This window comes from Rhinolophus ferrumequinum, chromosome 2, assembly GCF_004115265.2.
Source record: "Rhinolophus ferrumequinum isolate MPI-CBG mRhiFer1 chromosome 2, mRhiFer1_v1.p, whole genome shotgun sequence".
Classification (NCBI taxonomy): Eukaryota; Metazoa; Chordata; class Mammalia; order Chiroptera; family Rhinolophidae; genus Rhinolophus; species Rhinolophus ferrumequinum.
This window is the reverse complement of record NC_046285.1, coordinates 86,940,000-86,967,190: the sequence shown is the minus strand read 5'-3', so window position 1 is coordinate 86,967,190 and position 27,191 is coordinate 86,940,000. Positions and strand designations below refer to the sequence as shown.

Here is a 27,191-nt window from a genome sequence, read left to right as displayed (position 1 = left end):
TACAGATTCTTGAGTATTAAAGATTATTGTCTTAACTACTGATTTTTTTTTTGCATGATTATGGTAATGGCTGAATTACAAATATTGTAATTTACATATTTATATTTCCTTAGTCATCTGTAAATGATATTCTTTGGCTTCTAGATATTTCAAAAGAAATATCTTCGATCCAGAAATCCTTCTTCCAGTCTTTCCCTACCTTCTCTTTCCTATTTTTTCTTTTATTATTTCCTTATCATCAGGGAATGTACCTTTGCCTGATCTGACTTAATCCTAATCTTTGTGTTTGTTTTGCAGTTAAATACAGTCAATGCTTCTTCCAGTTTTCTTGTCATGTTTTCAATAATGTTTCCTTATTTAGATGAAGTATCTTCCTCTAGTGGTTCTCTTTAAAAGGTCTCTTGGGAATGAAATTCCATGTTTCTTGCATATTTAAAACAATTATCTGTAAGTTTTATAGTTGAGTACAGCTTGTCTGAGTATAATATCCATGGTTCATGCTTTCTCAAGTATCTTTTACGTAATTGCCCCCACTGACTTCTGGTATTGAAAACTTCTGGGGAGAGATTGGAGACCAGCTTCATTTGTTTTTCTTTTTATAAGTATTGTGATAATTTTGCTTGTCTCTGTGTCTTTTAAGGTCCAATATTTTTAATGGACTGTTTTTTTTTTTTAACTTTTATTTATTTTTAAGTGTGTTTTTCCAGGACCCATCAGCTCCAAGTCAAGTAGTTGTTTCAATCTAGTTGTGGAGGGCACAGCTCACAGTGATCCATGTGGGGATCGAGCCATCAACCTTGTTGTTAAGAGCACCACGCTCTAACCAACTGAGCTAACTGGCCACCCCCAATGGACTATGTTTTTAATGGTCTGTTCTAGGTCATTAAAAACATAGCCCTCTATCATGATTTTTTTTTTACTGTGGTAAAATATACTTAACATAAAGTTTACAATTTTAAGCATTTTTTAAGTATTCTGTTCAGTAACATGAAGTACATTCACATCGTTGTGCAGCCATCACCATTATGCATCTCCAGAATTGTTTTCATCTTTCCAAACTGAAACTCTGTACCCATGAAACCCATTCATTCCCTTGTCCCTCCAACTCCTGGAAACCACTCTTCACTATTGTCATTTCTGTCTCTATGAATTTGACCCCTTTGGATACATCACTTAAGTGGAATCATACAGTATCTGTCTTTAGTCATCTTTTAAGAATTAAAAAATGTATAACTTTAAATACATTTTTTGTTTTGTTTTGCTGTCCTCATCAGGAACTCGAATTACGCATATATTGGGGACATATCCACCTAATTTAAATAGCTAATATTTTAAGTTATTTTTAAGTCTATCTTTCATTTTTCCTCTCCTATTCTTTTACTTACTATGTTTTTTGTTTTAGTGACCATTCTTCTTTGTGGCCTTCATATTAATTTCTGTAAATATTTTTTATACTTCTTTTTTGAGATATGACAGTTTATGTTTCAGCTCACAATTTTTCTTATCTTTTATCTGTATTCTTTACTTGTGTTTCCAGTTTAATGTCATAGAGTCTCTTTTTTCATGAGGTTTTTTTTTTCTTTTTCAATTCATGCTGAAATATTTGTTCACGATTTTCATAGGCACTATAGCAATGTGTTTACTCTGTAGTATGCTTTATCTTTCACTTGTATATTATCTTTGTATAGATGCTTTTCTAGTTCCTTTTGTATTACTCATCACCGAATGAGTTGGAGTTTTCCTGGACAAGTAATTTGCAGGAAGTTTCTGTAGGGTTAGATATTCTGTAGTAGTCTTAAAAATTTCAAAACCCAAGTGATTTCTCCTCTGCCGATAGATAACTCTCTGGGCTGCTTTGTGCTACAATTTCTCTTCTGAGAAATTTTATTTAGCTCCCCCTCCTTTATTTCTTTCATCCAGATCACTTCAGGCCAGGGTAGTGGGCAGGTTTGCCATCACTTCTGTCAGACCTGTTCCCACTTCCATTACTGCAAAAAAAAAAAAAAAAAAGTATAGTTTTCCAATTCACAACGAGCCACTCACCTTCGGGAAATATACTTTTGCTGGTGCTTACTGAAATATGCTGCTGCTGACCAATATAACTCCCACCTTATTCTCTGAAATTTCTTCTATGTAACTTCTCGATATATGCATTTCAATTTTGCTCCCTAGTTTCCCTGAAAATGCAGTTAGAAAGGTCTTTATTATCACTGTGGCTTTTGCATGATTTCTGGGAGGAGAAGGGACTATACATGCTGACTTATGCAGGGAGGTTCCTTTAATTGTTTCTTATCTGAGCTCCAAAAAGTAATATAAGTTTCAAATAGAGAAGTAAGTGCCCTTCATATTATATTATACAGTACTTGAGGTTAGGTTCCATGACATTATCTGTGGTGTGCTTCATGGATCACTTCTAACGTTATCTGTACATTTATCTTTTTATTTACCCATGTATTCCACAGAGTGCTTAGCACAGTATCTGTCACATAATAAGTGCTTAACCAATGTTTGTTGGAATCTACTAGATGAGTGAATACTGGATATTACATATCAAAATCATGGTGAATAGTTTATGCCTATCTTACACAAAATATGAGAAATTTTCTCCCTACTCAAGAATCTTTTGTCTACTCAACTAACTCTACCTAAACAATAAACATTTTATCTACCCAACTATTTCTTCATTGATTTTTGCTTAAATTCTAGAGAAATAATTGTAAATATGACCATTGAATGACGACAAATTTAGACAACAGTAGTGCTGACGTATAAGGATAACTCAGATATACTACGAGAAGTGCATTTTACCTCACTAAGTAGATTAAATCTGATGTGCCAAATAAACAAAACAGTGGTATAATAAATGTTTTACAATTGTATCTGGATCTGAGAATTAGCACATTTATTTGCAATATTTGAATTTATCTGTTTCTTTTCACCTAGTTCAGTTTACAGGTTTCACACTTGAGTTTACAAGTTTCACACTTGAGCTCATCAATAATGAATTGAGCCGATCCATAAAAAATTGAAACTTTTTGCTATTTTCTCAATAGAGGACACAGCGTGCCCTTTATATGGACTTTTCCCCAGCAGCTAAATGATTGTTTATTTTAACTTTTTAGTTTTCTTGCTCTATCTTTATGTAACATTTAAATTGACATGATATCAGAGAGGCAATTTGTGTAATTATAAAGAGTTTTCTAATCTCTGGATTTACACTGATATGTAATCTTCTCAAGATGAAATAAAAGCTCTTGGTTAGTATGCTGGGTAGAAGATGGCAATTTTCAATTATCATCCAGTAAAACGTACCCCTACTGAGCATGGATACTGTATTTTGTGTTAATTATCTTAATGTAATTGCTTTTTTATTAATCTTAATTCTTAACAAATGAGATCATATCTGCAATGAATTTTTCAAAAAGCTTAGCAGAGATTCATCATCACCCCCTTGAATTTTATTATGATAAATATGAAATGTGAAAGTATTTTACATTCATCACCTTTGCATTTTAAAAAAATTCAATGCCCATTTCTTAAAAATAAAAATGTTTTGTTGGTGAAAGCCGAGAACATCAATTCTTAAATATATTATTATTAATATTTATTACTCCTAAAATATTTACAGTGTCAAATACAAAGGCATCATTTGAGTTATTTCCATTAAGAAAAAATATAGTATTTCCTTAGGCCCCATTTTGCTATATGGAGAATATATGTATATGTATATATTAGGCTGAGCTCTAAAAGAAATGTAAGTTTCCAATGAGGAGTAAATAACCCACATGAATTAATTTTGGAGATCTAGTGTGACAATAACAATGTGACTTATCAATACTGCATTATATTCTTGAAATTTGCTAACAGGATAGATCGTAAGTGTTCTCACCACACATAGACACACAAAAGATAACTGTGTGAGATGATGCATATGTTAATTAGCTTGTTTGTGGCAATTATTTCACAATGGATATGTATACCAAAACATCAAGTTATACCTTAAATATATCCAATTTTTATTTGTCAATTATAGCTCAGTAAAGATGGAAAAAAGACAAAAATTTTTAAAAAGTGGATAGTCAACCCAGCCTACTTAAGGGGAAGGGATTCCAGGAGGCTGTGAATACCAGGAGGCAGGGATTACTGGGAGCCGTGTTAGAGACTGTCTCCCACAGGAAGCAAGAGTGAGCCTAATGACATTAATGTAGATGTTTTTGAGGGTCCTTAAGTTCTCCTAGTTCTATTTTTTTTTACTTAAATTTAAACACTGAAATTAATACACACATACATATTGTAGTAAGCACTCTGTAAAATACAGAGATACATATTAGAAACCATTAGAGTTCAAGTTCCATATTTATTTTTCTCCAGATTTGATTCATCTTGCACAACTGAAATTTTTTACCCCTTGATCAACATCTCTCCGTTGCCCCCTCCCCTTACTCCCTTGGTAACCATCATTCTATTCTCTGCTTATGAGTTTGACTCTTTTAGAATGATAGGATGGTACTTCCCAGATTAGGTTTCAGAAAGACTACCTTGGAATGTCTCTCTCTCTCTCTCTCTCTCTCTCTCTCTCTCTCTCTCTCTCTCTCTCTCTGTCTCTCTCTCTCATTACTTGCACTGAGGCACACAAGCTGCCATGTTGTCAGCTGCTCTCCGGAGAGGCCCCTATAGCATAGTGAAGAAACAAGGCCCTCTGTTCCATAGGCTGCAAGGTATTGAAACTTTCTGATAACCACTCAAGCCAGCGTAGAAGCAGCTGTTTGAGCTCCAGTTGAGTTCTGAGATGTAGCCCTGATCTACAGCTTGAGGGCAACCTCATGAGAGACCTTGAGCCAGAAGAACCCAATTAAGTTGTGCCCAGATTCCTGAAACTCAGAAACTAAACATAACAAATTTTTATTGTTTTAAGCAGCCAGGTTTGAGGGTAATTTGTTATGCAGCAGTAAATAATTAGTAAATAACTAATACATTTACCAATAACCAGACCTCCCTATACCAGGTAATTTTTCTGATACAAGATTACTATGCTAACTTTTCAGAGGCTATAGACAAGAGTTTCTTCATAAATATAAGATTAAAGGGATCATCTATTCTAAAGATTCATAGTTTTAAAATGTATTTGGTAAGATAAATTCTAGAAGTTAATATGATGGAAGGGAAAAAAGCTTCTTTTAGCACTTGAGATTATGAGCTATTTTCAGAAGAATGTTTTTCTCTTGACATGCTACTGGTTTCAGAACTGTACCAAATAGATCAAGTATATCTTCAGCTCTATCTTTTTCTAAGCTCCATCCCTATATATACAGTTACCTACTCAACATCTCTATATATCAAACTTAACATGTTTATAACTAACATGATTATAACATGATCTTTTCCTCTTCCACACATCCTCTTCTCTCTGCCCTCTCTTAGTAATGAGCCCCATCATGTTCCATTTCTGGACTCTAGAAAGTGAGGAGTGAATTACGAGTATGGCTATCCCTATTTTAAGTAGGGCAAAGACTAAGGTGCTGCAACAAGCAGCACTTGATTTAGTGTAGGTGTACAGGACATAAGTGACTCCATTAAAGCTAACCCTCCATCTTGGTAGCTGGGTGAAACTGGCACCTTGACGCCCTTCCCCTGCCATACACAGAACTCTGGGCTGGTCACAAGATTCCCATTAATTCTCTCTCCAATGCAAGGCATCCTTACTTCACCTGTACCTCACCCTGGCACCAAAGCCTCCTGGCTTCTGGTCCCTTTGATCACTGACACATTCTCACTGTTTTTATCTATAAAATACAGAGTGAGGGCGGGGGAGGGGTGGAAGGTGCGGTGATCCATTTGTCTCCGTGCTGCCCGAGAACACTTCTGTACTTATGTTCCCTAGCAAACCTTTAACCCAACAAGTTGGACTTGTCTGCCTCATTCTTTGGCTTAGCAGGTCCTCTGGAATTTGGAGCCACTTTGCATACACGAACCTTTCAGGAAACACATAGGTTCTATAAAATAGAAACACAATTTTCTTCCACATGGTTTCTGAATACGTGGTCCTGGGTTGTTGGGGCAGCCTTGCTATCATCAGTATGTGGCTTCCATTTCTGGGTTCAACGCAGTGTTTTCAATGTTGACCATCTCTCGCTGGGAAAAGAGAAAAGGCAGGGGAATAAAACATATGACCAAGCGGTAGCATGTATCGCTGTTGCTCACATGCCACTGGCCAGAGTTTAGTTACAAGAATGCATCAAACTGCAGAAGAGTTATAATCTGAGAAATGTAATGTCAAGCTTGTTGGCCATGGGCTCAGCGAAATTGGGCTAACGTGGTTTGGGATTAAGATGACAGGCTCTCAGGGCAGACTGCCAGGGTTCAAATCCCTGTTCTGTCACTTACGAACTTTGTGATCGTGGACAAGTTATTTTGCTTCTTTCTGTACCAGATTCCTTCATATGGAAAATGTGCATAATCTCATCTACTTCATAAAATCTACTTTCCACTCTATAAGAAGTTTCTTTTCACACTGAAAGCATGATCATTTCATTTTCCATCCATCTTTCTCATGGTTTCTCAAAGCTTCTTATGGTTTTTGGAAAGAAAGAAGAAAGGAAGGAAGGAAGGAAAGAAGGAAGGACGGAAGGAAGGAAGAAAGGAAGGAAGGAAGGAAGGAAGAAAAGGAGGGAGGGAGGGAGGGAGATACCAAGGGAGGGAAAGAGGAAGGAAAAAGCAAGAAAGCAAAATAGAAAGGAAAGGAGGGGGAAGGAAGGAAGGAAGAAATTCCTTATAATGCTCTGTCTGCCGGGCCCCTGCCTTTGCTTTTGGCTTCCTCTTCCCTAGTCTCTCAACTCTCAACTTGAAAATCTGTTGTTTTAGTTTTCTTTGTAGTTATACCATGCCTCCTTTGTCATAGTTTCCTTGCACACAAATCCTCCTCTTGCAGGGAATATACCCACTCCTCTCTTGATTGACTCCTTGTCTTTTTTTCAGGTTTAAATTATCACTTCCTCTGTCAAATCTTAGTAACTACCTATGTAGGGTGTGCTATTCTCAAAAGTAATGTAATCATACTTACAAAACACACATGATAGCTTGTGATAATGTAAATTTCGTGTGGGGTTGCTTTCATTTAATATTTGACTCTTTCACTATCTTTTAAACTTTTTAAAAGTGGTGATTAGGTCTGTTTTGTTGTTCAAAATTTGATTTCTAGCTTCTAGCTGATGCTTGACACTTAGTAGGCATTCAAGAAATACTTGTGATGGAAAAAATGAATACCTACCAAGAAAATTATATTGATAATGAACACTAATACAAACAAGCAGCTGAGATCAAACTCGGAGTATCAGTAGGCAAGATCCAGAGCTACACACTGAGACAAACTGTGCATAATAAATTAAAAATGACTCACCAAGAACTTTATCTTCAAAAATGTGCTATTTTCATACATAACACCAATGGCATTATCACATCTAAAAAAATTACTCAACACCCTGTCCATATCCAATATTCAGTTGATATTCAAATTTCCTCTCTTGTCTAAATTTATTTTCACAGTTATTTTTCTCAACTCAGGATCCATACCACATACTCATTGTATTTGGTTATTATGGAATTTGAAATGTTTAAAAATGAAAATTCTCACTTATGCTAAGCGAAATAAGCCAATCACAAAAAGACTGCGTGATTCCACTTATATGTGATATATAAAGTATTCAAACTGATAGAAACAGAAAGTAGAATAACGGTTGCCAGGGGCTGGAAGGAAGCGGAGCTGGGGAATTGTTTAACCAGTATAAAGTTTCCATCATGCAAGATTAAAAAGTTCTAAATCTATTGTGCAACAATGTACATATAGTTAACAATACTGTATTGTACACTTAAAAATTATTGAGAGTGTAAATTTATGTTATCTGTTTTGTATCACAATTAACAAAAATGAATTCAAAACAAACAAACAAAAAAGGATTGGAGCAAAGGACTCAAACATTCCTCCAAAAGACTATATACCAAGGTCCAATAGCACATGAAAAGATGCTTGCCATTGTTAGTCATTAAGGAAATGCAAATCGAAATTACAATGAGATACCTCTTTATACTCATTAAGAAAGAAAAAGAAAAAATATTAAAAGTATATGTTCAATATTAGCTCTCACTACTGGGGACTCCATACCAGATTGCTAAAAATATGTAGATTTTGAATAGGCATATTTACTTGATTTTAGTAATCACCAGTCTAGCAAAATAAAGATGGCTATCAATTTTTGAAATACCTCCCACTAAGAAGTGGTACCTATGTCCTCTCCCCTTGAATCTTTGACAAATTAAATAAGGCAGAAATGATAGTGTATCCGTTTGGGGGCCCAAGCCTTAAGAAACTGAAGAAGCTTCCAACTTTTGTCTCTTTGAACACTTTCTTTGTGAATCCTGAGCTACTATGGAAGAAATAGGACAACCCTGAGACCACCATTATGGAGGATATAGATCCATGGCAGAGAGCCAGCTGAACCCAGTATTCTAGCCATCTGAATCATGACACCAGATGTTTTAGACCACCTGAGCTGCTATAACAGAATACCATTAGACTAGGTGGCTTACAAACAACAGAACTTCATTTCTCACAGTTCTGGATGATGGAAATCCAAGATCAAGGCACTGGCAGATTCAGTGTCTGATGAGAGTCCACTTCCTGGTTTATAGACAGCCAGCCATTTTCTAACTGTGTCCTCATATGGCAGAAGGGGTGACAGAGCTCTCTGGTTTTTTTTTTTGTTTTTTTTTTTTTAAATAAGAGCACTAATTCTATTCAAGAGAGCTCCATCCTAATAACCTAATAACCTTTCAAATGTCCCACCTCCAAATGCCATCATATTGGGGGTTAAGATTTCAACATATGAGTTTTAAGGGGACATCGACATCCAATCAATAGCGCCAAACATGCGACTGTAGCTGTCTTGCATCCTCCAGACAAGCCCACCTGCCAGCTTAAAGGCACTGGCCAACCTTAGACAACACAATATATATCAGAAGAATCATCCAGAAGAGTTTTGACTAAATTTTTGACTCATAAATTGTGAAGTATTCATAAAATGATTGTTATTCTAAGCTACAAAGTTTTGAGGTTATTTGTTAAGTAGCACTAGCTAACAGAAACCTAACAGGAAATAAACTTTTTTCAGAACTGTCTAAAACTTCCAATCCTTGTATAATAGCAGTAGGTCATAATTCACCTAAAATGTATTAAACATGTATAGTGGAACCCATTAATATAATACAAGAATATAATCATTTAGCTTTGATGTTTTCTCCCCTCTGGAAATTCTCTCCCAAATACTTATTCTAGAGTGCACTGATGGGTAATTTAGTTAACTACATCTTTTGCCAATAATACGACAGGTTTTTCCTCTTTGTTTCCAAGTTCAATATACTTGTATTTTAAAATACACATCTTGTAAAAATGTCTATCCAAATGACGGTCAGAGACAGAGCAAGGAAAATAAATAAAAGCTAGAGAGACATTAAATGTCTAGCAGTTAACTTCTAGACTGCTTTATGCTACTTTAGGCCCTTATATAGGCTTCTGTTTGCTCCAACTTGCAAAGTTTAACTAATTTCATTTTATGAATATTTTTTTTAAAAAATCTGTGAGTAAAAATGAATTATTTCAAAATTTGAATGTTTCCTAATATTTTTCCCATGAAGAGCTAAGTTCTACTTGCAGGATACCAAGAGTTAACGGTTGAAAAACTAGTCAATTCAGAGATTTTTTTCCATAGGGTTTTATCCAGGAAGTAAGATTTCACATCAAAGAGATTCTTTACAATATCTAAGTCTGTGTATTGTACTCAACTGACAAGATGCTGTGGTGCCCTTAAAAATCCCCTGATGCTAATCCAAACAGACTGTTTACTTCAATATCTTTGGAAATACAAGTATATACGAGTATAAAACTTTTTTTCCTAATTTCCCCTCATAAGTTTAATTTTTTTTCTCATAGGCACCAAAATTGTCCTCGAAACAATAATGGCCAATTTCTTCCACAGTGGTGTAAGAGAATCTTATATTTAAAATTCTAGGACAAACTAATTTTTTGGAGTCACAAGTATATATTGTGAGTACTTATCTTACAGTACTCATCTATAAGGTACTCTTTTTAATCTCTTCTTCAGGTACTATTTCTTGAAGTTTGAACAGCTTTCTTTTTTTTTGTCACTTATTTGCATTTTAAACAACTTCATTTATGAACCTAGTGACCGAGCGTAGGACTTGTAACCAAACTATAGAATATTTGGTTCTCTTTCAAACAGACAAGAACATATTTTTCCTTGAAGTGATCAAAAGGACAGTGCAGTTGGCTAATTTCAAATCATGATTATGGGCTAAAAATTATCTTGTTCCTTCTAAGACCAACTGGTGAAAGAATTCATTGGCTAAGAAATAGTCTCAGTTACTTTTTTTTGGGGGGGATAAAGTTCATGTTTTAATTTTATTTTTTCTGGACAGTTATAAAATGCAATTCTTTCTTGTGGTTCACAACTAATAAATTCCCAATGTATATGTCAATGGCAGAATGAAAAAATTAAAAATTATAGTACATTACCAAATAGCTAACATCCTGCTGAGGTATCCACAGTTAGAAACCACAACTGAAAGGTCTGTGGTGATTCCCAACCAGCAACAAGTGCTAGCAGGTTTTCTCTCCAAATATTCCTCTCAAAAGACAGATATGGGCACTCCATACTTGTAGATCCCTGCATGCCTTCTAATAAAAGTATCTGGAAAGGACCCGCATAGCACCTACAGCAAAAAGAGTCACACACTTAATTTATATGATTAAAAAATAATAAACCTCTTTGTTAGTTTCCAAATGAGTCAGCTAGATCCTGTCTTTAGTAGGTAAGCAGCTGACTTCCTACTTCTTTTAGGTTTCTGGTAATATTTTACCTTCTTTCAGAAGTCAGGAAGACATTCCTGAACTAAGAGAAAGAAAAAAGTGCCCCTTCTTAAATTTTAATTTATTAGATTGGTGCAAAAGTAATTGCATTTTTTTGCAATTATTTTTAACCTTTTAAACCACATTTACTTTTGCACAAACCTAATAGCTGTTTTTGTCAAAAACGAAACAAAAATAAAACACAACAACAAAGTAGAGGATAAAAGTATGTAGGGGGCCTGGAATTGTTCTACTGAAATTCATTTACCATGGCTAGATAGCATTTAACTCACTCTATGTCAGCTAAGAAAAAATTAGTGTTAGTTGCTTAAGAAGGCATTTTAGTCAGGTAGCAAAACATACCTCGCCACCAGCGTGTAAAGCCCAGGCTTTGAAGCTGTGGGAACAGCAACAACAACAAAAACAAACAAAAAAGTCCTAAAATAATCTATGCTTTGAGATATTTTAGAAGAGAGAAATCTCTATAAATGACAATACACAGGAAACTTTTTTGCATGGTTGACCAGTTCTCTCAAAGGCAGCAAAGAGTAGAAGACAGCAGAGACCACTAAACTATTGTCTGTGTCTATGAATTTTGTTTCTTCATTTATTTGTCTTTTTCCTTTCTTGTTTTCAGTTTTATATATCATATATCAGTGAAATCATATGGTTCTCGACTTTTTCTGTCTGACTAATTTCGCTTAGTATTATAATCTCAATATCCATCCATGTTGTCGCAAATGGCACTATTTCATCTTTTCTTATGGCAATAGTTTAGTGGTTACCAGAGGGTCGGGGGGTGGGGGTGGTAGATGAGGGTAAAAGGTATCAAATATATAGTGATGGAAGGAGAACTGACTCTGGGTGGTGAACACACAATGTGATATATAGATGATGTATTACAGAATTGTACACCTGAAACCTATGTAACTTTACTAACAATTGTCACCCCAATAAATTTTAATTTTAAAAAAAGAAAGCAGAGACATCTATTGCATTTAACCTGGATTTATGTTTTTGGAGTCAGAATAGCCTGAAATCAAATCCTGGGTAAACCTCACAGCAGCCGGCATTGCCTTAGGGCCTGTTACTTAACTTCTGTAAACCTCACTTTCTTTGCTCTAAAAATGGGGATCTCAGGGTGACTGTGAATATTGTATTATTGGAGTCAAACAAATTTTGAGCAAATGTTTTACATTACTAACTTTAAGTTATAGAAATGTTATTTAAAATTAAGTTATTTTACTGAAATGGAACTGACAACGACTTAGTAAAAATTTAATAGCTAACATCAGAATGGGTTATTTTCTTAAATGGTAACATTTCCCCAAACAGAACTTCTGCTAAGCTTAAATTGTCAAGTTATTTAAAAATATACAATTGGCTAACTTATATTAAAACTTGAAAAAGGTTTCAAGATGATTGATTTTTATCTGATTGTTTAGTGGGGCAATTTATAGCTACCATGGAGTGCTAAATTGTAGACACAGGTAAGCAGCGTCTAGTGTATGCCAACCACAGATGTTTGTAATCAAACTAAGTTAACTGCAACTTTTTAAATTTTCTGGATTTACTTTATTTGAAAAAAAAAAAATTGGAGTCCTTGTAACTGTGTGAAGATTATTTGGAGTTATATGAAAGGGTAACAAAATATAATGTAACTATGACATTGTAATTTGAATAAGTTATATAGCTCAACTCTGCCTGGCTCTTTTGTATATTGGCACTTAAAACTGCAAGCAATATTGTAAACTTTTTATAGAACATATAAACCATGTTCTACATGATCCCTGAGGTGAGTGTTTCCAATTGTGTGATATGTTTCTTCTTGATTATTCTTTGTCCTAAACTTGTTGCACTTCAGCTTGAGTTATAAGAATATTCAAAATAGAAGTACTAAATACCTGTGTGCATATATTCAAGCTCTTCTAAAGGATTAGATTCAATAGTGGAACTTTCTGAGAGGAAATAATGTTAACAATGACAGCAGCAACTGGAAAAGCAATATATAAAAGATATAGGGGATTTGATTTATAGAAATATATATTTTTTATATTTAGTGTGCTATTTTGCAATGGGAAGTGTTTGGAAAAAAATTTATTTTATTTTTTTCAGGGAGCCTGTTCCTACCAAAGTAATGATAAGTAGCACATTCACCTTGTCTTTTACCTAGGAGTAACTCTATGCTGCTTTAGTCACAGGCAAAATGAAATAATATGTAAGCATTCAGTCATAACATGGTCTACCCATGTATCCTTATCTAATTATAATCCTTATTAGCATATTCCTCTTACCCAAAGCTAGAATGGGATAAGAAACAGGGAAACAGAAGGAGGATGACTAATGAACCATAAAAGTTCCTTTATGGTTTATTTTTAAAAATCTAACCTTTAACAAAAAAACTAAAGCTTCTAGATCTTTGGGGAACACTGTCATTTAATCAAATGGCTTAGAGTGACAATCTGAAGCATGGGGGATAGAGAGAGAAAATCACTGAGATGAAAAAGAAGATGAGAAGGAATTTTTAAATCGCATTAAGAAAAAGAAAGCAAATGACATAGAAAAATAGCAGTTCATGACTTTAAAAACTGTCATCAAATAAAGCCCTTTTCTTCTAGAATTACTCACCCACTAATTTAGCCTCAGAGATGTTGGTCTGTTGCACAATAGTCCACAGAAAGAAAAATAAATTTTTTAAAAACAATATCTGCTGAAAACAGAAAAAGAGACCAATCTAAAGTAGATTTCCAAACATAGTAGAGCTCTAGTGATGACAAGTTGAGCGTCAAAAGTTTGATTTTGGCCAAAAGGAAATAGATAAAATTTTAAAAGCTTTAATTTGATAGTGACATTTAAATAATAGTTGGGTTTACATTAAGCATATAAAACATAGTGGTAATATCAGAAAAAAATGACGATAATGAGATATGTTTATATTTTATTAATTTCAAAATAAGTGGGAATGTTGAACTTTAAGGAAGTTTTCTTATAAAATTACATTCACCATTTATAAAATATAGATACTAATTTATCTGCAGCTGTGTAAGTAAGTGAGGATGGATACTGGAAAAAGTGAATAAGCAAACTAGTTCTTTAAAATGTAGGAAAAGAAGTCAGGAAAGGATGTTCACTCTTGGTGGTCACACACAATAATTAGGTGGGAAAGTATCCAACCATATGTAGCAAGATGATGAATACACTGTTTTAGGAAGAAGATGACTGCATAGAGTCTAATTGGTCCACTATCCTCAATGATGAAACTCCTGAACAAACATGATTATTATTAGGGAGATGTTAAGGGAGTTAAATAAATAATGAAGTGAAGTGGGCGTCATTTGAGCAGTTGTTGATGTGGCAGTGACAAAAGGAGACAGTGGAGAAAGAACCAGGGGTGGAAATGGAGAGAGAAAGGAGAGGCCACTAGATCTCTGGAATGGATGTAGGTGGAATTCCTTCCTAGCTCAGTGGCCTCAGAAAGATTTTAGGTTCTCTAGTGAGTCATGGAAAGAAGTAAAAGTAATTGCGGCTTCCATGCTTTTGCCTGGTTAGTGGAGATGATAGCTGACTATATAAGGAATGAATAGGAAGCTGTCTTTATGGTAGAACTGATTTGGTAATAGTGCCTTGGAATTTTATAAGGGTTTAGTGCTTGGAAAAAGATACTGGATGGAGGAGGGTCAGTATGAGCATTTATGATACATTTACCTATTTATATGAATAGGTACTCAATTGTTTACTTTTCTTCCCTTTTAGATGGATAGATAATATATATATATGTAATTAGTTTTAAGAAAGTCACCTAATCTTATGATCCTTAAATTTCCTCATCTTTAAAATGATTATAACAATGCTTATTTATGATACCTTTATAGGAATCAAATATTTGGCAATATTTGAGGTACCTATACTGTAAGTAGAAATCATGAGTGAAAATCCTTTGTGTTTTTCCCAGGAAAGATTCACTTTAAAGATATCATTACTTCTATCACATCTTTAAAGTGTCTTCTTGCCTCTGTAGGATTTCATACAATACAAACTGCAGGCAAAAAAGGAAAAATCGTGACCTAAACAGCAAAATAGCATTTAAGATCAGCTCCGTTACATGACTTAAGGGCTATCTAAGAATAATACAAGCCAAATGGTACAAAACTACCTCGACATTAAGGGATCATACAATATTCATCACCCCTGCTAAAATAATGCATAATAGAAGCACTCAGCACTTTGTATACTAGTACACTTTTGGTGTGGCTGATGGCTTTTGAGCCATCATTTATGTAAGTATACCAACTTTGAGGGAGATAATACATATTATTATACCATTATCCATGTATCTGTATAAAACATCCACTTTTGGAAGGTCTAGTAGTGAAGGCTTAGGCGTTTCAATTAAATTAACCATTTTGTATCCTATTCTATACAGTAATTATTTAAAATAGCAAAAATTGAAACAAAGTTTTATTGTAATTACATTTTTCCTTAAAATAAATTTAGGTAGATATTTACAATATGACTTTAGTTTTAGTCAGCATTCTAGTGTCAAAATGACTTTTACTCTAATAAGTACTAGAAGTGGCAAATTTATGTACATTCAAAATTTATGTACAAATAGAGTCATAAGTAAGTTTTCAAGGAAAGGATAATAAAATATGTGGTGCTATATATGTTTAAATAAAACCCTGAAAACTCCGTCAAGATTATACTCTTTTTGATTATAAATTTTTACTTCTTTTATTACACAATTAATATTGGGTCCTGGATTTCGACAAGGGCTGTTTGTATTTGTTCAAGAAACCTCTAATCCATGACTGCTAATATGGCATGTAATTTTCCACATAAAATGGAATAAAGCATTACTGAAATGTTTAAGTGATCCTTCAGACTCTTAATGAGACATACTGTTTTGCTGATAATGTCAAAGAATGGAAGTTCAAAAACTCTTGACTGAATTCAATAGAATCTCAGCAAAAGTATTTGTTGGACAATCTCCTTCATCTGCTTAAGTGATACCTTTTTGCCTACTGAGCTTTATGTTCATGACTTAGCAAAATTGCATATCACAAAATGGCATCGGCCTCTAGAGTTTTTTTTGAAGTTTCCAAACCTCAAATATTAAATTGATGAATGTTGTGGTCTACTGCAAAGCATACGTTTCAGAGACATTTTATAAAAGTCCATTTTACATTCAATAAATCTGTCAGTTACCAATGAAATTATACATTCTTTGGAAGATCTTTTACTATATAGAAAAAAAATGTGTTAAGAAATTACTTCCAGAAAGAGAGGTGGGGAAGCACTGTAGTGGCAGTGTTTATTTAGAAAAATTATAAAGTTACCTGGATAACATTATATTGTACTCATATTTTACATACACACACACACACACACAAACACACACGCACGCACACACACACACATACATACATATAATGTATACAGAGGGTGCCAAAAAATGTATATACATTTTAAGAAAGGAAAAAAAAGTATTAGAATTGTAATACTCAATATATACTGATGACAAAAGATGAATACAAGTCATGTGAATACATTTTTTTGCACTTCAGGTATGTATACATATACATACTTACGCACATAGATATATAAATGGATAGTCGATAGATAGATGGATAGATTAGATAGATAGATGATAGATTTCTACTGAAGTGATTTTTGTTAGAGTACCATAAATATATATTTTTTGAAATCACAGATGATTCTTCTGTTTGTATATACGCTTAGGATAGGGGAGGAATCTTAAGAAGGTTATCTAGTACATTGTCACCTTGACCAGAACTATACCATTTATCCCAGGTATTTAGCTAGACTATAATAGAGTATTAGAATTGCAAATGATATTTGACCCCTTTCTGCCTATTTAAACATTGAATCATCACTGTAACCTTGCGAATAGATTTTAATCCAGCCTTTGTTTGAACACATATAGTTTATTTCTGAGGAAAGCGATCTGCCCTTTGAATCTGAAATCCAAGAGTCTGAGGTCCAGTCTTCAAGTTCCCAGCCTTCTGACCTCTCCCTCCTTTGTATAAAGAGTATGCTGGAGAGACAGCTACTCAGATCTTGGTGATTGTTGGATGTTATGAACATCTTACTCTGAGAGCCAGGGAATCTATTCAAATCATGCACTGCTCTTGTTAGAAGGGTGTTCCTTCTCCCTCTGTACTTTTAACATCCATTCTCTGAGTTATCTCTTTTAGTCTTCAGAGTCTCATTTAGAATCAAAATCTTTATACCGCTCAGGAACAAGTTCTAAATTCTAACACTCTTTCAGAGCCAAGACATTCTTATTTATGTGTAGCAATATTCTTTTGATGAAAGTGAAGTCAATCTTTGGCTCTCTTCTTAAAGAAGCTAAAACAAAAGAGGCCATCAAATACACTCTCTGCTGGATTACACAAACTATTATGTATGATGGAGTAGACCCCCGTCAGTAGGCATGGAGATCACCTGGAATGTCCAGATGGTTCCTCAGAATGGGGGTTTTCAAAAGACCATTGCTAGACATATGTGTCTGGTTAGAATGTTTAACCTTCCTGGTCTTTAATCATGTAGCATTATGTGAAGTGCCACTGGATGAATGGCTTGATGGAGTGTTTTGAGGCTGTAGAGTTTCCAATCTCCTGGCCACCACCAGAGGCCCTGTAACCCCTGGGAATGTGGTCCCTAGGGTATGAATGCCTTGCTATTGGTCTATGAGAATAGAGAGCAGATGGGAGTCGGCCTTCACACTGTGTAGCATGGGCATAAGGAGTGTTGTGATCAAACAGAGAGGGGGGGGGGAGAGAGAGAGAGAGAGAGAGAGAGAGAGAGAGAGAGAGAGAGAGAGAGAGAGATCAACCACTAGGGTGGCAAAGAAATATCTAAAATGCTATGATTCTGCTCCAATTCTTCCTTAATTATTGATAAACTCAAAGACATTTTCCCCTCAAAATTAAATTCATGTATAGAAGATTCTCTTTGGGATTTTTATTTCTCAAAAAACAAAAGTATCATGTCATGGAAGTTCATTACTCTGCACAAGTACTAATGACACCAGTGAGGATGAAAAGCCCATAATTATTCATTTTAAGGGCAGTTGTAGTATGTGGAAAGCAGTTTCACAGTAGCAAACATTTGCATCATTGGTGCGACATTGAGTACTGACTCTGCCACTATTACATGGAGCAAGTATCTGAAATTCTCTGAACTTCAGTGCCCTCATCTGCAAAATTAGAATAATTTCAGGGTTGTGGTGATAATTAGATAAGATAAGGCATACAAAGAACTTACTGCAAAGCCCAAAACTTAGTCAATGCATAAAGGGTGGCTATTATTATTTTTTAGAATTATAATTATCCTATACTTGTGAGGAATGTTGATAATGCTTTAGCAGCAGAAGTTGCCCTAAGACCTTTCTACGTAAATGCCTTGCCCTGTATATGGTGACGATTTAGGCCATTTCAGTATTCGTTTATCTGACCTGATGTTTTTCTTTTTCAGATTTTTTTTTCTTTTTAATGTTGGCGACCAGACCTCGCTGTGGTACCTCTGAAGATCGCTGAGGCTTGAGGGCAACATGTCCTGCCTGCTTTCTAGAGTCCTCATTCTATCCAAACAGAAGATATGAGCTCTCTCTTTCATTTATTGGAGGTCAGCATCTTTGTTGTTGTTGCTGAAACTCTGGAAAGAGAGCGATACATGGAGCTGTGCTAGCCAATTTGGCAACGTGCTTTTTCAGCCCACTTGGCTGTGCACAATATTCTGTCTGAATTTGGGAAGATCTGTCTGCTTTTCTCCTTTGTAGAGAGGCTGTGAGGAATGAGGCAATGGGTTTGTCTTATACAATAGCCTGGAAAAATAGGCCGTGGCCTAACAAATCATGAGAATTACATGGCCACCTTCCAGAGAGATCCTGGCTGGAGACAGGAGGACAGGTTGAGACGCCTTCTGATAGATTTTGCACTAATTGCCCTCTTTCCTAAAAGAAGTCCTGTTTACAAGAAAAGTGGGGGTTCGGTGTATAGGGGGTGGTGAAGATTCTTACATAGTATGAGATCCTTGTAAGAAGAATCAATATTATGCAGATTTAAAGGTCACAGGTCAAATCATGCATCTCAAAGCATAGCGGTAAACCCTATAATCCTCGTACATGACAGCGAGATGTGATGAGGTACAGATTTGACCTAGCCCCAAATACTCTTCATTTGAGAATGACCTAAACCATTTCCTTGTTCGTAGAACCTCCAATGACCATATGCTATCCCTTTTTGCTATGTTTATGTACGTAAAATCCTTTGTGCTAATAGGGTCTGCCTGTTCCAGATGATGTGTTATGTTTTCCTTCCTGCTGTTTTCTTCTTCAATCAGTAAGGGAACCTCAGACAGGAAGTGTAATTCATATTTCTTGCTCCATATTCTGCCCCCCCACTACTCACACACTGTCATTTTAATTGCCTTTTCCAATGATGAGTGAGTGATGTCTTTCCTATCCGTCACTCTTTGTCATTTTGGTTTAGAATTCAAGGAATGGGAGACGCTGGATCTGATCAATCTCTGGAGGCAGCTGATCTGACTCAGCATCTGCATCAAAAATATTGCTCTGAAAAAAGATGCAGTCTCCTCATCACTGCTAACACCTAGAGTTACCGCCTTGCCTGTGTGTCGTTCACTTAACTCCTTGACTGCCCGCATTGATTATGATGGCCGTGGACCGAATCTCCATTTCTTCACCTCAGAATAGTGTTCTCCAGAGCTGCTTTATGGAGCTATTCATAGATAAAAACAGCAACAAGCCCAACGGCATGGTTTCCTTTTCTGTATTCTGTGACATTCTCATCTCCGCCGACTGTGTCTGGCAGCCGCACAATGAGGCCCTGCATGTGTCAGGGAGATGGATGATATCTGCAGTGTCTGCATCTCAACGCTGACTCGATGAGCTCCTGCTGAACCTGACCTCAGGGATGCTAGATTCTGTGCCATTGCATTAGAAAGGCAGCCCGCCCCTTTCCAAGCAATGTCTTATTTTCTCCCAAGACAAAATACTTTAATAGAAATAATGGCACGCATTAGGTACTTTGATGGATAGCACATAGTACTTTCATCCTCAATATTCCTGATTATGGGACTCTTTGTTTTTGTCTTGTTGCTCTGTTATTATTTTTTTCAAAGCAAAAACAAAGAGGCTACCAGTAAAGGTAGTAGTTCTTTATACTCTTTTCACACATCTTTGCTTTCTTCAATTGAATGGTATTAAGAAACAAAAATTAGAAAGGATATTAAGGAACCCCTATTTCCTTATCAGGGAAGCAGCCAGTTAGTTATGGGAAAGTTTGTTCTGATTTGAATTGACTGGTTTTTGTTTCAGCATAAAATTGGTTTTGAAAAGTGAACAAAATGTACGGCAGTGCGGTCTTTGGTCATGGATTATCAGTAAGATCTCAGTGCTGGCAGGACCATCCAGGCACTTCTGAGTGAAGTGGGATTATATGGGATAGGAACCAGAGAATTAACAACAAGGACTATTCCTACGATCTGTTTTCTAGGGCATGTAACCTGCATGACTACGTGGGCATGTAACTTGCACTGTCACGCAGAGCCCCACACTGAGATGGGCAGGTTAATGCTCTGCCAGCAGCATTTTGAAATTCTTAGTAATTTGTGAGGAAGAAGACCTGAATGTTCATTTTGCACTGGCCCAGAAAATTATGTAGCCAGTACTGGTGCTAGGCACTTCTCTGTGCTTTACAAACCAAAGCGGAATTACTCCTCAGTTTTCCTTCCTTTTCAGGATATAGGATTGAGGAACAACAGGATAGATAGCAGGGTAGATGTTAGGACAACAAAGTAAGCATGAGGAAGCCTGTCCACCCCACGTGAAGGGTTACATTGGAAGCGCCATAAGAACCTGTCCCATATGTCTTTGACCTTTCAAATAGATTAAAGATCTAAAAAGGAGGCTAGAGAGAAAAGATTTGGGAAGATATCTCTTCGGAGAGAGCTGTTCCTTTGCTATGAAATCTCTCTCCCTTTTGTGGTTGGGAATAGAAGGACTTAAGAGGGGCCAAAAGAATACATATCTGACTCATGCTGGAGAAAGTTGCAGTGGACTGTGGCCTAGATCCAATTCATACTTGGAAACCTCCAATCTAAAGGAGACTAGAGGATCAAAGGGAGGTGATAGAGTTTGTTGGAACAGGGATATTGCATGAACATTTGCTGTGGGCCATCTGGAAGAGAACCCTGGTATAGAATTATCTTAGGTCTGCTAAAGTCTATCTTGGGGCTTCTGGAGGCATAAGAAGACCCCAGAGGCAAGATGTTCAGCTGGTGAGGAGTACCTGAAGCAGGAATCGAGGCTCTAGAATAGAAATGTACCATCTGTTGGGACCAAGAGAACAATGAGAGAGATTGACCAAAGAGAGCATTCAAAAAACCCTCTAAAGCAACCCTGAGGACCAGGGTCAGTTATAATCATTTGCATGGATGATTAATAAGAGATGCCAGCTTTAAGTATCTGCCAGATCAGAAGGCATAAAGGCATCCGGGTATCACTTCTTTTTGCTCTCTCCAATTTTGATACTGAAATGCAGCTGTGGACTAGGAGAGATGGTGAGCAGGAAGGGAGAAGTACCAGAGCCCTTGAACCATTATAAGTCCCAGCATAAAACAGGTGCCAGCTGGGAGAGGGGTCAGGTTTCATGTTAAATCAGATTTGGAGTTTTCACTATTATATCAGACTAAACATTCTGGTGACTGAAGTGAACCTGTGTTTTCAATGTAAAGTAATAGTTGGATATCCCTTTACCTAATAATGAGACAAAAAGCAGGGAAAGCTGTCTGAGTGTTCACTCTAGGGATGGGAGAAGGTTATATCTTTTCCCACTATCCCATTAAACTATTCAGTGATCATAGTGCACACACATCATGCTTGTTGACATACTGGTCACATCTTTATTATCCATTCAATCATCCCAATATTTTGCAAAAAGTACTATCCAAATGTTGAAAAGGAAAACAACAACAACAACAACAACAACAAAAACACAGAGGTTGAGATCTTAGCAAATTAATAAATGATAGAGCTCGAATTTGAAGCCAGGTTTATGTTTTTTAAGGTTTATTTGTTTTAATCATTAGATTGACTCTGTCTCCTAGATTAGAAAAAAATACCATTCGTTGAGTACTTACTATATTCCAGGAATACTGCTAATCGTTTCACGTATGTTATTTACTCCTCATATAAACCATGAGTAGATGCTATTCTTGTTATCTGTAGGAGGAACCTGAAACTTAGAGGGTTTCAGTAACTAGTCAATAACTAGTCTGAAATTACATAGTCATGAAATTACATAGCTCTTGTCTGTCTGGTCCCAAATTCGTGCAGTTCATTAAGAGAGAGAAACACAAAGAGGGGTCGAGGGAGGAGACGATGGGGGAGCAGAGTGAGAGAGAGAGGTTTCCCTTCTACTTTTATTCTCAAATAGGTCATATGTTTGCTAAAATAAAATACATATAGTGGTCCTCCTAATAATATAGCCACTAATAGCCACCAAAAACAACATAATTATTAGCCAGATACGGTTCTGTGAAGACGATAACCATAAATACAGACAGAGAAGACTAACAGTCATAACAACCTTAGCCAAAAATAAAGTGACCAGCTCGGTGTTACTCACTCTAAGTGAAATCATGACATTAGAAAGAGAGCTGCTATCTCCTGTTTCCAGGAATATTTGGAGAAATCTTCATGGAAAAGGTGAGTCGTTAATAATAGTTTATTTAAATGAACTATTAGTTCAAGAACAAAACAAAACACATGCAGGTTGGGGGTGGGGGACTGCAAAAGCAAAATCACAGCACTGGGAATAAATAGAACCAATAAAGGTAGAAACAGGAAAAGAGTTTTTCTTTTAGAAAAATTGCTGTTTGTTCTAGAGGATGGGGACATATGTTGTGGCTGCATTATTTATGCAGAGAGCTGAAGTCAAGTTGATGTATGTGAACATGATGTGGTAGGAAATGAGAGCCCATGGCAGGTGCTTCATCAAGTGATTAAGCAAGGAAAGTTAAGTTTTCGAAATATTTGTCTGAGATTGGTATGCTGGCCGACAGGAGTCAAAAAGAAAATAGAGCTGGTGAGAGCGATTCGAAATTTGTTAGAATGGCACAATATGGCACCTCATTTTAGCCTTTGCAGAATGGACTTTTGGATTCTCTCCCTTTTCCTTCTTGAATGAGAGTAGAAAGGAATGGGGGTGGGAGTAGACAAATCTGGAATGTAGATATGTAGATTCCTGGTATATATGTATCTGCAAACTCTAAGAGCAGAGCTGTAGCCCTGAAACAACGTGGGGAGTTTTTATCATTGTATATTAAATAATGCATACAACGCTCATAGTTTAATGAACCAAAATTCTAATAGCTATCATGATGTAGAGAAAAATCATCATTGTGATACTGGGAGGCATGATGTGGTAGAAACAGCAGTGACTTAATCAGAATTATGTGTTTTCTTTTGAAGTACAATATCGCTACACAGAGAAAATACGTATTTCCCTTTTTTTCTAAACATTTAAAAATCAGCATACAATTGAAATTTGTTACTTAATGCATTTCAAGACAGTGGACTATTCAAAGAAAATCCTGAATATACTGAACACTTATAGGTAAATGACTTTTATTTAAAATTCTCTAATATAATTCCTGGAATTGGAATGCCAATCAAAACTTACCATCAAAGGTTTTGTTGCAAAATGCCAGGATGCCACTGAATAAGGTAACAATGAGACAGGGAGGGGACTCTTAATTGGCCCAAACTTCTCTTGCAGTATCTGAATAATAAGCTCTAATGTACTCATGTAGGGGAGGGTAAGAGCGGTTGAGGGCAGAGTAAGTCATTGATGTGGCACATTTTCCAAATCTCTCACTGGCAGTATCCATATTATGGTTTCTATTTGAAGTGCTGACAATGGAGGAAACATTACTAAGAATGGCTATGATGGATCAGCCAATAAAGCTCGAATCACCCTTTCCTTTCACATCTACTTGTCTGGTGTGTCTCTGACATGAAACAGAATCAACTCAGAAGGGGCGAAGTAAGGTTACCTAGGATCCCAGACAAATTTCTTTTAAGTTTGGCTTATTTCTTTGGATGATTTCTTAAAAATTGACCTTTCTATTGAGGCATTTTTTTAGAACAGTATGATGTCTTGCTGAAGTATGTCTGTAAAGAGTCTTTGAAAGCCTTTTTTTTTTTTTTTTTCCCACAGCTGCACAAATCTATGTTGGCTTTGGACCAGAAAAAAAAAAAAAAGTGATATTTTTCCTCTTCTTTGGAATATTCGATTTCCATTCTTGTGAATTATAATTTATTTGAAGTAATTCAATATAAATATATCTTTGAAATCAGACATTAATTTGTATTCTCACTTTCAAAACACTTTTTTTTTTTTTTAGTTTTTGTTTGTGTACAAGTTATCAGTCAATTACATCCCTGTGGGTATAATGCACAAATGGCTAATGTCTGTAGGGACTTATCACGGGAAAAAATACATATTGCCCTTAAAAACCTGCTCCTGAATTGGTAATAGATATAATCAAAGATGTGGTTAAAACCAAAAAATTCTCAGGAGCATTATATACAGTACTGGATAGGCCATTTTATTTAGGTTGAAATGATGATTCTCTATAAAAACCCTCTAATTGGCTCAAACAGTTTACTCAAACTGTAGGGCCTCATAGGTCTTCTTTTTTCATAATATTTTTCTTTTTAAACAGTGAAACATAAATCAAGATTTTTCAAATAAATATTGTTTGAGAAATCTAACTGAACACAGAAACATGTAAATGGTCTCTAAGTAGCTAGTGCATGAAGAGAGAATAAAGTAGCAGTGAAGGAAGTAAGAAAAGCATAGAGTTGTACTAACGAAAAGCCATGTCAGTAGAAATCCCAGGCCTAACAGACACTCTTCACTTTGAGCTTCGTTATTGTCACTATCTCAATTCATTCTTAGTACAATAAAATAGTTATGTTTCTGTCAGTAACCTGTTATACCACAGAAATCTCCCATTTTGTTTTTTTTTGTAATTACGCTTAAGACAAATGGAAACATGCAAAGGTTAAACAGGATCAATGTTCCTAGTATTCTATAATTATTTTTCTATCATTCATGTCTTAAATTTTTTCATACTCTACTACTGTTCTCATTTCAAGATCATTGTTGATGTAATAGTTGACACTAATAATAGTCTTTGGGAGTGGCTAATTATGACTCTACACATGAGGGAAAAGAAATCTTGAGTAACCCAAAATTACAATGGCAGAGATACAACTTTAGAAATGATGTTCAAGTTAAGATGAGTCATTCTAATGTTATGAGACACTATTTTATAGTTGTTAAGTACTCTACAATTATCCAGTTATGTGTGAGTATTAATATATAAATATGCTGTTTTATTGAAATGTCCAATAAAAAATCATTGATTATTCACCATATATCAGTATTATGCTTGGAGATGGACATATTATGATGGATATGAACATTCCTAATTCTCTAGATCTTGTGGTCTCTTTACCTCTTCCCACAAAACAGGCAGGATTAGTATTATTAACTGACATCCAGAAATCAAATAGCTTGCCCAGACTTCAGAACTAGTGAATTTCTCAGACATTCTTATTCCTAGCTCAGAGTGTGTATTCTGTACACTCATACTTCTCAAATTGTGTTCCCCAATGGCCATTCCACAAAAATAAGTTTGTATTGCCAAACAACATTAGAGACATTTTAAGCTTCATCTTCTTTGGGGAGATTCAAAACATACATTAGCACACTCAACTTCTGAGAAACAGTTTAGTAGAGAAGCATTGTTTAATTCACTGAGTCCCAGATTGTTAACATCTCACTGTATATAGTTCTGGGACGCAATGTATCATACTTGTATGCAAAAGGACTGAGCTCATGAGTACATTTGCTTAGTCAATAAAGTGAGAGATTTGTCAAACCCAGTTGGTCTTGCTTGGCAATCCTTTTGCCAGAGTAGCACTCATTGTTATTATATGGTAACTGAATATTGAATAAATCTCATAACAGCAAAGTATATGCAAAGTATATAAACTACTGTACATATTGCCAGCCTTCTTTGTCTCTTTGGAAAGGAAGACAAGGTCTTTAAAAGTTAGATTTAATATTTTTAATATTTAATATTAAATATTTTATAAGGCATTTAATCCTTCAAATACTGTATGGTGACACAATATTTTCTAAACACACCATAATTACTCAACTAGAAAGAGATGCTTCAAACTAATTACCTTTTGTTTTTTTTCTCCATATAGGTGGATGGGTGGAAAGAACAGTGCTATGCCTTACTATATATAACTTTATAACAAAGCCATCCTAATGTTGCTATCTTAGTCTCTATAAACACCACCATCAAAGCCATAAACATATCCATCATCTTCCAAAGTTTCCTCTTACCCTTTCTTTGTGTGTGTGTGTGTGTGTGTGTGTGTGTGTGTGTGTGTGTGATAACATTTAACATAAGATCTACTCATTAGCAAATTTTAAGTATACAATACAGTACTGTTAGCTATAAGTACTATTAGGTCTCCATAACTTACTTATTTTTCATAACTGAACCTTTGTACCCTTTGACCATAATCCCTTCATTTTCCCCTTCCCACAACTCCTGGCAACCACCATTCTACACTCCCCTTCTATGAGTTTAACTATTTTAGATTCCACATATAAATGAGATCATACAGTATTTGCCTTTCTGTTAGCTTATTTCACTTAGTATAATGATCTCCAGGTCTATCTATGTTGTAAATGGCACAGTTTTCTTCTCTCTCTCTCTCTTTTCTTTTTAAGGCTAGATAATATTGCAGGGTATGTATGTACCACAATTTCTTTACCTAGGCATCTGCTGATGAACATCTAATTTGCTTCTATGTCACGGCTATTGTGAGTAATGCTGCAATGAACATGGAATTGCAGGTATCCCTTTGAGATCCTGATTCAATTCTTTTGGATAAATACCTAGAAGTGGAATTGCTGAATCATACTGTAGTTCTATTTTGAATTTTTTGAGAAACCTCCACATTGTTGTCCATAATGAGTGTACCAACTTACATTCTCACCAAAAGTTTACCAGACCTCCCTTTAATCCACATCCTTGCAAACACTTATTATTATTTTTTTAAATAATAGCCATTCTAAAAGTTGTGAGGTGATACCTCATTGTTTTTGATTTGCATTTCCCTGATGATTAGTGATGT

General features: G+C 35.5%; 1 long non-coding RNA gene across 1 annotated transcript in view; it reads right to left on the bottom strand.

The window, feature by feature from the left end:
• Nucleotides 1–771: 771 nt before the first annotated feature.
• Nucleotides 772–27,191, bottom strand: part of LOC117013245 (uncharacterized) — a 508,384-nt gene continuing 481,964 nt past the window's right edge. The window contains exons 11-12 of the long non-coding RNA XR_004421294.1: nucleotides 5,973–6,132; nucleotides 772–1,988 (exon numbers count right to left, since the gene is read on the bottom strand). This is a non-coding gene — a long non-coding RNA (uncharacterized LOC117013245). The remainder of the gene's footprint in view (nucleotides 1,989–5,972; nucleotides 6,133–27,191) is intronic.